This window comes from Lithobates pipiens, unplaced genomic scaffold, assembly GCF_037356315.1.
Source record: "Lithobates pipiens isolate NorthernLeopardFrog02 unplaced genomic scaffold, aLitPip1_a1.2 Scaffold_19, whole genome shotgun sequence".
Classification (NCBI taxonomy): domain Eukaryota; kingdom Metazoa; phylum Chordata; class Amphibia; order Anura; family Ranidae; genus Lithobates; species Lithobates pipiens.
Window position 1 is genome coordinate 406,738,339 of NW_027507764.1, and position 14,458 is coordinate 406,752,796.

The following is a 14,458-nucleotide window of genomic DNA, read 5'->3' on the forward strand; positions in this document are numbered from 1 at the left end:
GAACTCAAAGAGTTTGTCAGCTCTTTAACCGAAGAAAACAAATCCTTATATTGTTGAGATGTTTCCTCTTCCACCAATTCTCTGATACAATTTCTGCACATTGCCTTCTGCCATGAATCTCTGAGGGGGGTTTTGCAGGAAGGACATTTTCTCTGACCTGGTCTAGCTTTTCCTAGTGATTTTTCCTGAAACGACATACAGGTTTAATTCACTAAAAGCTCTCAACAACCAGTTGCTTAACACCAAGCCAGTGCAGAGACCCACCACCAAACAAACCTACTAGTGAGACCCCAGAACTAGGCTGCAAAAGGTCAGAGCGAAGTCCACCTCTGACCTGCAGCGACAGGCCCCCAAGAGGGGGGAACAAACAAAGACATACCCACAGTAAAGCAGAGGGTGCCAGTGCACCTTACGTACCTGGGCTGGACCGGTGCTGGGGGCGCCTGTCTCCGCCATAGCTGGCTTGCACTCTTCCATCGTTTGAGTGAGGCAGCTATTTTACAAACAGCTCTCATTTTAAATTTTCCCGGCCGCCGCGTCATCAAGGCCGGCCGGAAGCGGAAGCACACGGTCACCTGACCCGCCCCATGACCCCTGCGTTCCAGGCGCTGAACCACGGCGCCACGCCCCCTCAGAGCGCCCGCGCGTCACCGCGAACGACGCCGTCGCCGCCCGGGACCCGGCGCCGAAAACGGAGCCATGCCGCTGACCTGCAGCGGCCTCCGCCAGCAACAGAGCCCTCCCTGCGCTAACAAGCGGACACCGGGCACCCGACGCCGGCACTCCGAGGGTCCTTACTCCCGTGAGATGGCGGGACCAGGAGCTCCAGGAGTCCTCTCCCCGTGGAGATGCTGCTGGGGGTCAAAGAGAAACAACCTGCAACAAAAGGTAAGCCTTACTCCCCTGCAGAGAGTGTAGCTCTCCCTGGTTCAGGCACATGCTTCCTCCAAGGAGGAAACACAATAACTGAAGCCATGGAGGAGGAGGAGGTGTTTTTAAAGTGGGCATGTGTTTCCTGATTGCAAGGTGGAGCTACTCTCTCCGGGGTTGTCCTGAAAGGCGATTTGAGAAATAAGGGTCAATGTCCATCTGCAGCCTCACCATTGCCATCAGTGCAGCCTGTTCAATGCCCATCTGCAGCCTCACAAGTGCCATCAGTGCGGCAGCCTCACAAGTGCCATCAGTGCGGCAGCCTCACAAGTGCCATCAGTGCGGCAGCCTCACAAGTGCCATCAGTGCGGCAGCCTCACAAGTGCCATCAGTGCGGCAGCCTCACAAGTGCCATCAGTGCGGCAGCCTCACCATTGCCATCAGTGCGGCAGCCTCACCATTGCCATCAGTGCGGCAGCCTCACCACTGCCATCAGTGCGGCAGCCTCACCACTGCCATCAGTGCGGCAGCCTCACCACTGCCATCAGTGCGGCAGCCTCACCACTGCCATCAGTGCGGCAGCCTCACCACTGCCATCAGTGCGGCAGCCTCACCATTGCCATCAGTGCGGCAGCCTCACCATTGCCATCAGTGCGGCAGCCTCACCATCAATTCATGTCCTCAAAGTTGACTTGTCCTTTAAACCAAAATAAGTAACAAGGTTCTTTATGCAACCATCTCACAGCTGTGGCTTGTATGATTAATCACAGTCATACCAGTCAAACAGGTATTGGGAATCTTAACTCTTTGTCATTCTAACTTGTATGCAAAATATTTTGCCGGCGTTAAGTATCACTAAACACAATACAGAAAAAGAAAAATTGAAATTTTATACAATTTGTAATCAGTTCTGTACCTTATAATAGAAGGCTCTGTCCAGGCTTTCCAAAATCTGGCTTTATATTCCTCTAAACTTCCTTTATGATGGTGGTGACATCCTGTGTACAGAATTCCCCTGTATCCCACATTCCCCTGTATGTGGGAATGTAGCCACCCCCTTAGCTTGCTCCCAAGAACAACTACATGCCGATGCAAAATAGCACAGGAAAACAAATGCTGCCCACACCACAGTGTACTGATAGCAATTGATGGGTGATAGTTGTGGGCAGGACCAAAATGTATGATGGTGCACTGTGTGTCAGAAATTGTAGAACAATGTGCATTGACTGAAATATATGTGCGCTATACATGCACTGCTCATAGCAAGAGACAAGAAGCAAGTCGAAAAAGACATCATGGGTGGTGTGCAAGGATAAAAAAATAAAAAAAAAAAGCAGAGAAACTGTAAAGATGCTTTGTGTACACATTAAAATTAAGTGGGGATGTTAAACATTTATTGTGGCTTATATTCAGATTTTTTGGCTAGGTTTGGGCTAGATCCACACTGACGCAGTTCGATTTTGATCTGATTTTCAAGTGCAGTTGCAGTGCAATTTTATGTGAACTTGACGTGATTTGGATACAGATGTGATTTCTGTGCTGGGGTAGAAAACCTGCTGGAATCATATGACATATAAGCAAATTGAAAGAGTTTCTTTTGAAGTTTATGGCCCAAAGAATCGCACTGCATCGCACCATGGAAGCACATGACCCTTTCCCAAAGTCAGACTGCAGCTACGCTGCACTGATGTAAATAAGCTCCATAGAAACCCATGTTATGTCCCTTATCATGCAATTCAGTGCGTTCCAATTTACATCTGAAATTGTATGAGTGTGAACCAGGGCGTAGCGACAATGAACTAAACAAAGCTAGCACTGAACTGTGAGATGCAGGGACAGGACAGGTCTAAATTCAGACTTCAGTGGGAGCCTCATCAGATCATCCAATATCAGGCTCACAGTGTCTAAAACAACAGGGGAATACTGGTATATACGGTTCCTCATTATTTGCTAAAACAACTAGGTATTCTTTACAAAACCAACTTCCCCAACAGCTTGAACAGACCATTAAAAAAAATGAAATACACACATCAATTTTACGTTTTTCCTTGCAAAAATTAGAACCATGGCAGTCTGGAAAGCCAAATAACATAGAAGACAAGATGTCAGACTACATATTTCTGCAATGGACAATTACATAACTTCAGAAAATTTTCTTTTCTTAAAGCACACCTATGCTTTGCCTATAAAGTGAAAAATAGCAGTTTTGCTTAAAGCAGTAGTAAACGGTCACTATAATAAAAAAGTGTGCTCCCTGGCAGGGTTTAAGTCATAATGTACTTGTGCACTGTACCTCATACTAGCACATTATGACAGACTTACCTGTAAAGCAGATCCCTCCCACGCAGAGCTGTCACAGATCCCTGGCACTGTCATCTTTACCCAGTCTTCCTTCCAGGTTTGCTGGCTCTGACTGTATGAATGGCTGGGGCGAAGTCGCTCCTTCTCATAAGAGCAGGAGCCCTTGGCTCCAGCACAAAGCTTTAAGGCTGGGTTCACACTGCTGTGTGGAGTGGCTCACAGCAGGGGTCCAGTGCGTCCCTGTTGTCCATTCCAGGGACAAATTAGGCTCAAATTTTTGCCTGGATTCAGACCTGAAACGTAGCCAAAGAACCTCGGTGCAATCCGCTCCGCAGCCATCCCGGAGGTGTGTGAACCAGCACCATTGAGAGACAGTCACACTCTTCTGACACGCGAATTGGGTGCAGCGAAACACACTTCCAATTCGCATCAGTATGAACCCAACATAATCATACACACGATTCAAAAATCGGATGAAAAACAGCTTGTTAATATAGAGCTTTCAAGAGCCGATCACGGACAAACACGAAAATTTTTCTCATATGATACCAGATCGTACAATTTTTATTTAATCAGTACAGTTGGCATCTGAAAATACAATAGAAATACACTACACTGACATCACTTCTGATTTTCTATTCTGTCGTATGAGAATTTTCGTAACCTAGATTCGATATGCAACCACCAAGCAAAAAAATACGGACAATCTATAGTCTGATTTTCGGATCGTGTGTACGGCCAATTAAGGTACCGCATGGGGATGCCATCCAGTCAGACCACATGCGCTGGTCACCAGCTGCATCCCTTGTGAAGAGCTAAACAGTGAAAGTTTAGGAGCTATTCACTGTACCTTATTATAGGCTTACCTGTAGGTGCAAGTTCAAAAGTGGAATCTATCTCTTGCAAGGGCGTTGCAAGGTGGCAGCGGGGGTGCAGGCCGAACCGGGGTGTCACCCGACAGAGGGGTAACACCCGGCACGGGACTGGATTGAGAGAGGCACCGCGGCTCTCTCCTCCTCCTCCTCCTTCCACTGGGCACTCAGGTATCTCTGCACAGCGATGTTCGGGGAGGGAGGAGGAGAAAGAAATGTGAGGTAGACAGCTCGGGTCCCCATAGCCCAGTACCCGCATGTCCTTCGGGAATCGGCACTGCAATCCCCTATTATTGTGAAAGGCAGATGCCGGCTGCCTAACACAATATCACCCGGTGGGGGTGGGGGGGGGGGTGTAAATTAGCAGGATTATACAGGGGGATACATAAGCGGATTCATTATGGGGATTGCGCGCGGGGGGGTACATTATGGGGATTGGGAGCGGGGGTACATTAAGGGGATTGCGCGCGGGGGGGGTACATTAAGGGGATTGCGCGCGGGGGGGGAACATTAAGGGGATTGCGCGCGGGGGGGGAACATTAAGGGGATTGCGCGCGGGGGGGGAACATTAAGGGGATTGCGCGCGGGGGGGGAACATTAAGGGGATTGCGCGCGGGGGGGGAACATTAAGGGGATTGCGCGCGGGGGGGGAACATTAAGGGGATTGCGCGCGGGGGGGGAACATTAAGGGGATTGCGCGCGGGGGGGGAACATTAAGGGGATTGCGCGCGGGGGGGGAACATTAAGGGGATTGCGCGCGGGGGGGGAACATTAAGGGGATTGCGCGCGGGGGGGAACATTAAGGGGATTGCGCGCGGGGGGAACATTAAGGGGATTGCGCGCGGGGGGAACATTAAGGGGATTGCGCGCGGGGGGGGGGAACATTAAGGGGATTGCGCGCGGGGGGGGGAACATTAAGGGGATTGCGCGCGGGGGGGGAACATTAAGGGGATTGCGCGCGGGGGGGGGGAACATTAAGGGGATTGCGCGCGGGGGGGGGAACATTAAGGGGATTGCGCGCGGGGGGGGGGAACATTAAGGGGATTGCGCGCGGGGGGGGGGAACATTAAGGGGATTGCGCGCGGGGGGGGGGGAACATTAAGGGGATTGCGCGCGCGGGGGGTACATTAAGGGGATTGCGCGCGCGGGGGGTACATTAAGGGGATTGCGCGCGCGGGGGGTACATTAAGGGGATTGCGCGCGCGGGGGGTACATTAAGGGGATTGCGCGCGCGGGGGGGTACATTAAGGGGATTGCGCGCGCGGGGGGGTACATTAAGGGGATTGCGCGCGGGGGGGTACATTAAGAGGATTGCGCGCGCGCGGGGGTACATTAAGGGGATTGCGCGCGCGGGGGTGTTACATTATGGGGAATGCGCGGGGGGGGTTACATTATGGGGAATGCGCGGGGGGGGTTACATTATGGGGATTGCGCGCGGGGGGGGGGGGTTACATTATGGGGATTGCGCGCGGGGGGGGGGGTTACATTATGGGGAATGCGCGCGGGGGGGTTACATTATGGGGAATGCGCGCGGGGGGGTTACATTATGGGGAATGCGCGCGGGGGGGTTACATTATGGGGAATGCGCGCGGGGGGGGGTTACATTATGGGGAATGCGCGCGGGGGGGGGTTACATTATGGGGAATGCGCGCGGGGGGGGGTTACATTATGGGGAATGCGCGGGGGGGGGTTACATTATGGGGAATGCGCGGGGGGGGGGGTTACATTATGGGGAATGCGCGGGGGGGGGGGTTACATTATGGGGAATGCGCGCGGGGGGGTTACATTATGGGGAATGCGCGCGGGGGGGGGTTACATTATGGGGAATGCGCGCGGGGGGGGGTTACATTATGGGGAATGCGCGCGGGGGGGGGGTTACATTATGGGGAATGCGCGCGGGGGGGGTTACATTATGGGGAATGCGCGCGGGGGGGGTTACATTATGGGGAATGCGCGCGGGGGGGGGTTACATTATGGGGAATGCGCGCGGGGGGGGGTTACATTATGGGGAATGCGCGCGGGGGGGGTTACATTATGGGGAATGCGCGCGGGGGGGGTTACATTATGGGGAATGCGCGCGGGGGGGGTTACATTATGGGGAATGCGCGCGGGGGGGGGGTTACATTATGGGGAATGCGCGCGGGGGGGGGGTTACATTATGGGGAATGCGCGCGGGGGGGGGGTTACATTATGGGGAATGCGCGGGGGGGGTAACATTATGGGGATTGCGCGGGGGGGGTAACATTATGGGGATTGCGCGGGGGGGGGTAACATTATGGGGATTGCGCGGGGGGGGGGGTAACATTATGGGGATTGCGCGGGGGGGGGGTAACATTATGGGGATTGCGCGGGGGGGGTTAACATTATGGGGATTGCGCGGGGGGGGGTAACATTATGGGGATTGCGCGGGGGGGGTAACATTATGGGGATTGCGCGGGAGGGGTAACATTATGGGGATTGCGCGGGAGGGGTAACATTATGGGGATTGCGCGGGGGGGGGTAACATTATGGGGATTGCGCGGGGGGGGGGTAACATTATGGGGATTGCGCGGGGGGGGTAACATTATGGGGATTGCGCGGGAGGGGTAACATTATGGGGATTGCGCGGGGGGGGTAACATTATGGGGATTGCGCGGGGGGGTAACATTATGGGGATTGCGCGGGGGGGTAACATTATGGGGATTGCGCGGGGGGGGGTAACATTATGGGGATTGCGCGGGGGGGGGGTAACATTATGGGGATTGCGCGGGGGGGGTAACATTATGGGGATTGCGCGGGGGGGTAACATTATGGGGATTGCGCGGGGGGGTAACATTATGGGGATTGCGCGGGGGGGGTAACATTATGGGGATTGCGCGGGGGGGTAACATTATGGGGATTGCGCGGGGGGGGTAACATTATGGGGATTGCGCGGGGGGGTAACATTATGGGGATTGCGCGGGGGGGGTAACATTATGGGGATTGCGCGGGGGGGGTAACATTATGGGGATTGCGCGGGGGGGTAACATTATGGGGATTGCGCGGGGGGGTAACATTATGGGGATTGCGCGGGGGGGGTAACATTATGGGGATTGCGCGGGGGGGTAACATTATGGGGATTGCGCGGGGGGGTAACATTATGGGGATTGCGCGGGGGGGTAACATTATGGGGATTGCGCGGGGGGTAACATTATGGGGATTGCGCGGGGGGGTAACATTATGGGGATTGCGCGGGGGGGGTAACATTATGGGGATTGCGCGGGGGGGGTAACATTATGGGGATTGCGCGGGGGGGGTAACATTATGGGGATTGCGCGGGGGGGGTAACATTATGGGGATTGCGCGGGGGGGGTAACATTATGGGGATTGCGCGGGGGGGTAACATTATGGGGATTACAAAGAGGGGGCACATTAGGGGGAACACACAGGGGGTACATTAGGGGGATACATTAGTGGAATTACACAGGGGGTACATTAGGGGCGCTTACAGGGGGGGTGGGGGATTACACTGGTACACCGGGGAGGATTTAGACTTGGGGATTACACTGGGCTGCCTGGGTCTATTTTTGTCCCAGTCCAGGCCTGGGTGACACCATTAAGGAAGTGATATCCGACCGTGATGGTGTCACCCCCATCTGTGACAGTGCATGGATTGGCGCACTGGCATAAGCCATGACATTTACAGGGGCCGGTTTGGAGTGCACACCGTGATCGCTGCCTTCCCGAAACTAGCCTGCCCAGCATCCTGCAGAGCACTGTGGCAGGCTAGGCAGAAGAGAGCCCGATGTACTAGCCTGCCCAGTGTCTACTACTCTGCCCTGCTGTCACTCTGCAGCGGCAGGACAGAACACTGTGGCAGGCTAGGGGGGAGAGCTGTGCTGATGTGCTAGCCTGCTCAGTGATCGGGGTTGGGGGGGTGACACCATATTTTACCGCACCAGGTGACGCCACTGATCTCTTGGAATTAATCTGTTTATGGTTTGTATTTGCTGGTTCCTCCCTTCCACCCATTCATATGTGAATTACATTTTAAATACAATCATTTTCAGTAAATACCTTCACTGTCATCACTGGGTCTCTGTGCTACTCTATACAATGCAGAAAGCTCTTGGCTGCTGGGAGATGTTGGCAGGGTTTTGTACATAAACACAGCTCCCTGCCTCCTTACCCCTCAGAGCCGAGCTGGCTCTTGGGATGAGTTCTATAAATATCAAAAGTGGAATCTACCTCTTGGAATTAATCTGACCCGTGCAGAGGCCAGAGGCATTTACTTTTTAATTTTTTTTCCACTGCAGAGCTGTGCACAGGCAGCCCATAGAAAGTGAATGGTGGTGTGCCCACTGTCTGGACTTACCTGCAGGGCTGAGTCTGACAGACATGTAGAGACCGGTGCAAGGACCCGGATGGTTGGGGTCTGAGTAGATTAGTTGTAAACCTCAGCTGAGAAGGCGAGTCCATACAGCTGCCATGCGTCCATTCACTTTCTAAGGGCTGCCTGCACACAGCTCATCGCTGAAAAAAGTAAACAAATGCCACAGGCCACTGCAATGGGGCTGAGCACCAGTGTGAATGAGCCCTACAGCCTCTGCTTCCTTTTATTAGTGTGGTAAACAGAGCAGCCACTACACACAATGCAGTTCCATCTATTATTGAGTCATTGCCCGTGGAACAAGCTCCCTTCTGCTGTGAGAGATATAAAAGCTTCCTCCCAGGTTATACTACACATTACATACAGAAGAAGAACCCAGTGCACATTCCCTGACACTATGTAATATATTATTATTATTAGTCCTGAGTGCAGGCCTTCCCTGGTCCCTCAGCAGCCTGTCCTCAGTCCCCTGCCCCATACAAAACGTGTACACACATAAAGTACCTTACAGGAAGCCATGGGGTTTCTAATGTGGTGTAAAAGTGACACATAGAATACTGCAGGGTGTACCTAGGCAGTCCTCTCTTACCTGTGTCCTCCCCCTCCACCTCGTACTATCACTAGGAGTCTCTCTTCCTCTTCCTCCTGTCCTCAGTGCGAGGCAGGAAGCAGCGTATAGTCCAGCTCTCATAGCACTTACGATAGGACATTGACAGGGTAAAACACCCTAGCTCTCACAGTGTCTGCGGATATGGAGGACGACACTCTAGAATGTCGGCCATTTTTCCGGAGTCAAACAACAGTGTACTGGGCGCCGTGTGCCTCCTTTAGGCGGAACAATTGACGGAGACTAATATTTCATCTGTGATTGGTGCTCTAGTGATCAAAGCTAGTGTGATGAGTGTTATGTTTCGTCAGCTTCGGGACCCGTCAGAATATGTAACGGAAGTGACGTTTCATTACCGCCATCTTTCTACACCCTGCGCTCCTCCACAATATGGATACACTGAGAAGGGGGGAAGCGGAGATGTTGTTACACCCACCGGAGTTTTGCATTTTACAGTTATTTTTAACAGTAAAGTGAGTGCATATGATGAAATACAGTTCTTAGAACTCCGTCTGACTGGTTAGATGTTTGATTTTAAAACGGCAAACTTTTCTGAGATTAGCAAACCTGTGCGATGAGCAGGCTCGCCGCTGCTTTTAAAATTCAACATCTAACTAGGCAGACAGAGCTCTAAGTACTATATTTCACTATATAAACTCACTGCATTGCGGGAAAGAAAAATGTGGTTTAAGCGGAATAATGGGCGTGGCTCAAAGGGGTGTGGTTGGAGTATGAGATGATGGAGGGAGAGAGAAAGAAGGAGGGGTGGAGGGACAGCAGGCCCAGATCCCACACCACAATAGAAATATGTGTATTCCAAAAAGTTTAAAAAAATCAGCAGAAAAGATACACAAAACACCTGGTGTTAGCGCTTCAATCATGGTTGTTATGGTGTCAGGGTGATTGAAGTGCATTATTTCTATTATTACATTGTAATATAAAATTAAATTATTCAACTCACTATAATGCAGAATCAGTGGGAGCCCTGTGTGTGTGTCACTTGCCAAGTCGCCTGCCACCAGGTGCCCCCAGTGGAGTCCCTCCTTACATCAGACATTCTCAGCAGAGTCATTCCTTACATCAGGTGCCCCCTGAAGAGCCCACCCTTACATCAGGTGCCGCCAGCAGAGTCCATCCTTACATAAGGTGCCCCCAGCAGAGTCCGTGCTTACATCAGGTGCCCACAGCAGAGTCTGTCCTTACATCAGGTGCTCCCACCAAAATCTGTCCTTACATCAGGTGCCCCCAGCAGAGTCCGTCCTTACATCGGGTGCCCCCACCAGAGTCCGTCCTTACATCAGGTGCCCCCAGCAGTGCCCCTCCTTACATCTGGTGTCCCCAGAAGCGGAGCCCTTCCTTAGATCAGTGTCGTCAGTGCAGCCCCTCCTTACATCAGTGTCCCCAGCAGTGGAGCCCCTCCTTACGTCAGTGTCCCCCATCAATGGAGCCCCTCCTTACATCAGTGTCCCCAGCAGCAGAGCCCCACCTTACATCAGTGTCCCCAGCAGTGGAACCCCTCCTTACATCAGAGTCCATCCTTACATCAGGTGCCCCCAGCGGAGCCCCTCCTTACATCAGTGTCCCCAGCAGCAGAGCCCCTCCTTACATCAGTGTCCCAAGCAGCGGAGCCCCTCCTTAGATCAGAGCCCCTCATTGCATCAGTGTCCCCAGTAGCGGAGCCTCTCCTTAAATCAGTGTCCCCCGCAGTGGAACCCCTCCTTACATCTGGTGTCCCCAGCAGCAGAGCCTTCCTTACATCAGTGCCCCCAGCAGCAGAGCCCCTCATTGCATCAGTGTCCCCAGCAGCGGAGCCTCTCCTTAAATCAGTGTCCCCAGCAGTGGAACCCCTCCTTACATCTGGTGTCCCCAGCAGCAGTGCCTTCCTTACATCAGTGTCCCCAGCGTAGCCCCTCCTTAAATCAGTGTCCACAGCAGTGGAGTCCCTCCTTACATCAGTTTCTCCAGCAGCGGAGACCCTCATTACATCAGTGTCCCCAACAGTGGAACCTCTCCTTACATCAGTGTCCCCAGCAGTGGAACCTCTCCTTACATCAGTGTCCCCAGCAGTGGAACCCCCCTTACATCAGTGTCCCCAGCAGTAGAACCACTCCTTACATCTTGTGTCCCCAGCAGTGACACCTTATATCTGGTGTCCCCAGCAGTGGAGTACCTCAGTGCATCGATGTAGCCCCTTCTTACATCTGGTGTCCCCAGCAGTGGAGCCCTTCCTTACATCAGTGTCCCCAGCAGTGGAACCCTTCCTTACATCTGGTGTCCCCAGCAGTGGAGCCCTTCCTTACATCAGTGTCCCCAGCAGTGGAGCCCCTCATTACATCAGTGGAGCCCCTCATTACATCAGTCTCCCCAGCAGTGGAACCCCTCCTTACATAAGTTTCCCCAGCAGTGGAACCCCTCCTTACATCTGGTGTCCCCAGCAGCGGAACCCTTCCTTACATCTGGTGTCCCCAGCAGTGGAGCCCTTCCTTACATCAGTGTCCCCAGCAGTGGAACCCTTCCTTACATCTGGTGTCCCCAGCAGTGGAGCCCTTCCTTACATCAGTGTCCCCAGCAGTGGAACCCCTCCTTACATCAGTGTCCCCAGCAGTGGAACCCCTCCTTACATCTGGTGTACCCAGCAGTGGAACCCCTCCTTACATCTGGAGTCCCCAGAAGCGGAGCCCTTCCTTACATCAGTGTCCCCAGCATAGCCCCTCCTTACATCAGTGTCCCCAGCAGAGCCCCTCCTTACATCAGTGTCCCCATCAGCGGAGCCCCTACTTACATCAGCGTCCCCAGGAGTGGAGCCTCTCCTTAAATCAGTGTCCCCCGCAGTGGAACCCCTCCTTACATCTGGTGTCCCCAGCAGCAGAGCCTTCCTTACATCAGTGTCCCCAATCAGTGTCCCCAGTGTAGCCCCTCTTTAAATCAGTGTCCACAGCAGTGGAGTCCCTCCTTACATCAGTTTCTCCAGCAGCGGAGACACTCATTACATCAGTGTCCCCAGCAGTGGAACCTCTCCTTACATCAGTGTCCCCAACAGTGGAATCTCTCCTTACATCAGTGTCCCCAGCAGTGGAACCCCCTCCTTACATCAGTGTCCCCAGCAGTGGAACCACTCCTTACATCTTGTGTCCCCAGCAGTGGAGTACCTCAGTACATCGATGTAGCCCCTCATTACATCTTGTGTCCCCAGCAGTGGAGTACCTCAGTACATCGATGTAGCCCCTCATTACATCTGGTGTCCCCAGCAGTGGAGCCCTTCCTTACATCAGTGTCCCCAGCAGTGGAACCCTTCCTTACATCTGGTGTCCCCAGCAGTGGAGCCCTTCCTTACATCAGTGTCCCCAGCAGTGGAGCCCCTCATTACATCAGTCTCCCCAGCAGTGGAACCCCTCCTTACATAAGTTTCCCCAGCAATGGAACCCCTCCTTACATCTGGTGTCCCCAGCAGTGGAGCCCTTCCTTACATCAGTGTCCCCAGCAGTGGAACCCTTCCTTACTTCTGGTGTCCCCAGCAGTGGAGCCCTTCCTTACATCCGTGTCCCCAGCAGTGGAACCCTTCCTTACATCTGGTGTCCCGAGCAGTGGAGCCCTTCCTTACATCAGTGTCCCCAGCAGTGGAGCCCCTCCTTACGTCAGTGTCCCCAGCAGTGTAACCCCTCCTTACATCAGTGTCCCCAGCAGTGGAACCTCTCCTTACATCTTGTGTACCCAGCAGTGGAACCCCTCCTTACATCTGGTGTCCCCAGCAGCGGAGCCCTTCCTTACATCAGTGTCCCCAGCAGCATAGCCCCTCCTTACATCAGTGTCCCCAGTAGAGCCCCTCCTTACATCAGTGTCCCCATCAGCGGAGCCCCTACTTACATCAGCGTCCTCAGCAGTGGCGCTCCTCCATACATCAGTGTTCCCAGCAGCGGAGCCCCTCCTTACATCAGTGTCCCCAGCAGTGTAACCCCTCCTTACATCAGTGTCCCCAGCAGTGGAACCCCTCCTTACATCTTGTGTACCCAGCAGTGGAACCCCTCCTTACATCTGGTGTCCCCAGCAGCGGAGCCCTTCCTTACATCAGTGTCCCCAGCAGCATAGCCCCTCCTTACATCAGTGTCCCCAGTAGAGCCCCTCCTTACATCAGTGTCCCCATCAGCAGAGCCCCTACTTACATCAGCGTCCCCAGCAGTGGCGCTCCTCCTTACATCAGTGTCCCCAGCAGTGGAACCCCTCCTTACATCTTGTGTACCCAGCAGTGGAGCCTCTACTCTTACATCAGTGTCCCCAGCAGTTGAGCCCTTCCATACATCAGGTGCCCCCACCAAAGTTCATACTTACATCAGGTGCCCCCAGCAGAGTCTGTTCTTACATTAGGTGCCCCACCAGAGTTCGTCCTTACATCAGGTGCCCTCAGAGGAGCCCCTTCTTACATCAGTGTCCCCAGCAGCAGAGCCCCTCCATACAGTGTCCCAAGCAGCAGAGCCCCTCCTTACATCAGTGTCCCCATCAATGGAGCCCCTCCTTACATCACTGTCCACAGCAGTGGAACCCCTCTTTACATCTGGTGTCCCCAGCAGTGGAGCCCCTCCTTACTTCAGTGTCCCCAGCAGTGGAGCCCCTCCTTACTTCAGTGTCCCCAGCAGTGGAGCCCTTCCTTACATCAGTGTCCCCATCAATGGAGCCCCTCCTTACATCAGTGTCCCCAGAAGTGGAACCCCTCCTTACATCAGTGTCCCCAGCAGTGGAACCCCTCCTTACATCTGGTGTCCCCAGCAGTGGAGCCTTTTCTTACATCAGCAGAGCCCCTCCTTACATTGGTGTCCCCAGCAGCATAGCCCCTCCTTACATCAGTGTCCCCAGCAGAGCCCCTCCTTACCTCAGTGTCCCCAGCAGAGCCTCTCCTTACAATGTTCTCATCAGTGGAGCCCCTACTTACATCAGCGTACTCAGCAGTGTACTTACATCAGGTGCCCCCAGCAGAGTCCATCCTTACATCAGGTGCCCCCACCAGAGTCCATCCTTACATCAGGTGCCCCCAGCAGTGCCCCTCCTTACATCTGGTGTCCCCAGCAGTGGAGCCCTTCCTTAGATCAGTGTCACCAGTGCAGCCCCTCCTTAAATCAGTGTCCCCAGCAGTGGAGCCTCTCCTTACGTCAGTGTCCCCCATCAATGGAGCCCCTCCCTACATCAGTGTCCCCAGCAGCAGAGCCCCACCTTACATCAGTGTCCCCAGCAGTGGAACCCCTCCTTACATCAGAGTCCGTCCTTACATCAGGTGCCCCCAGCGGAGCCCCTCCTTACATCAGTGTCCCCAGCAGCAGAGCCCCTCCTTACATCAGTGTCCCAAGCAGCGGAGCCCCTCCTTACATCAGTGTCCCCAGCAGCAGAGCCCCTCCTTACATCAGTGTCCCAAGCAGCGGAGCCCCTCCTTACATCAGTGCCCCCAGCAGCAGAGCCCCTCATTACATCGGT

The 14,458-nt window shown here is 53.8% G+C and overlaps 1 protein-coding gene across 1 annotated transcript in view; it reads right to left on the reverse strand.

Moving 5' to 3' along the window:
* The window catches only part of RALBP1 (ralA binding protein 1), a 128,195-nt gene extending 119,060 nt beyond the window's left edge, over positions 1-9,135 (reverse strand). The window contains exon 1 of the mRNA XM_077492453.1: positions 8,981-9,135. The gene's annotated coding sequence lies outside the window, so the exon portion shown is untranslated. The remainder of the gene's footprint in view (positions 1-8,980) is intronic.
* Positions 9,136-14,458: the final 5,323 nt, after the last annotated feature.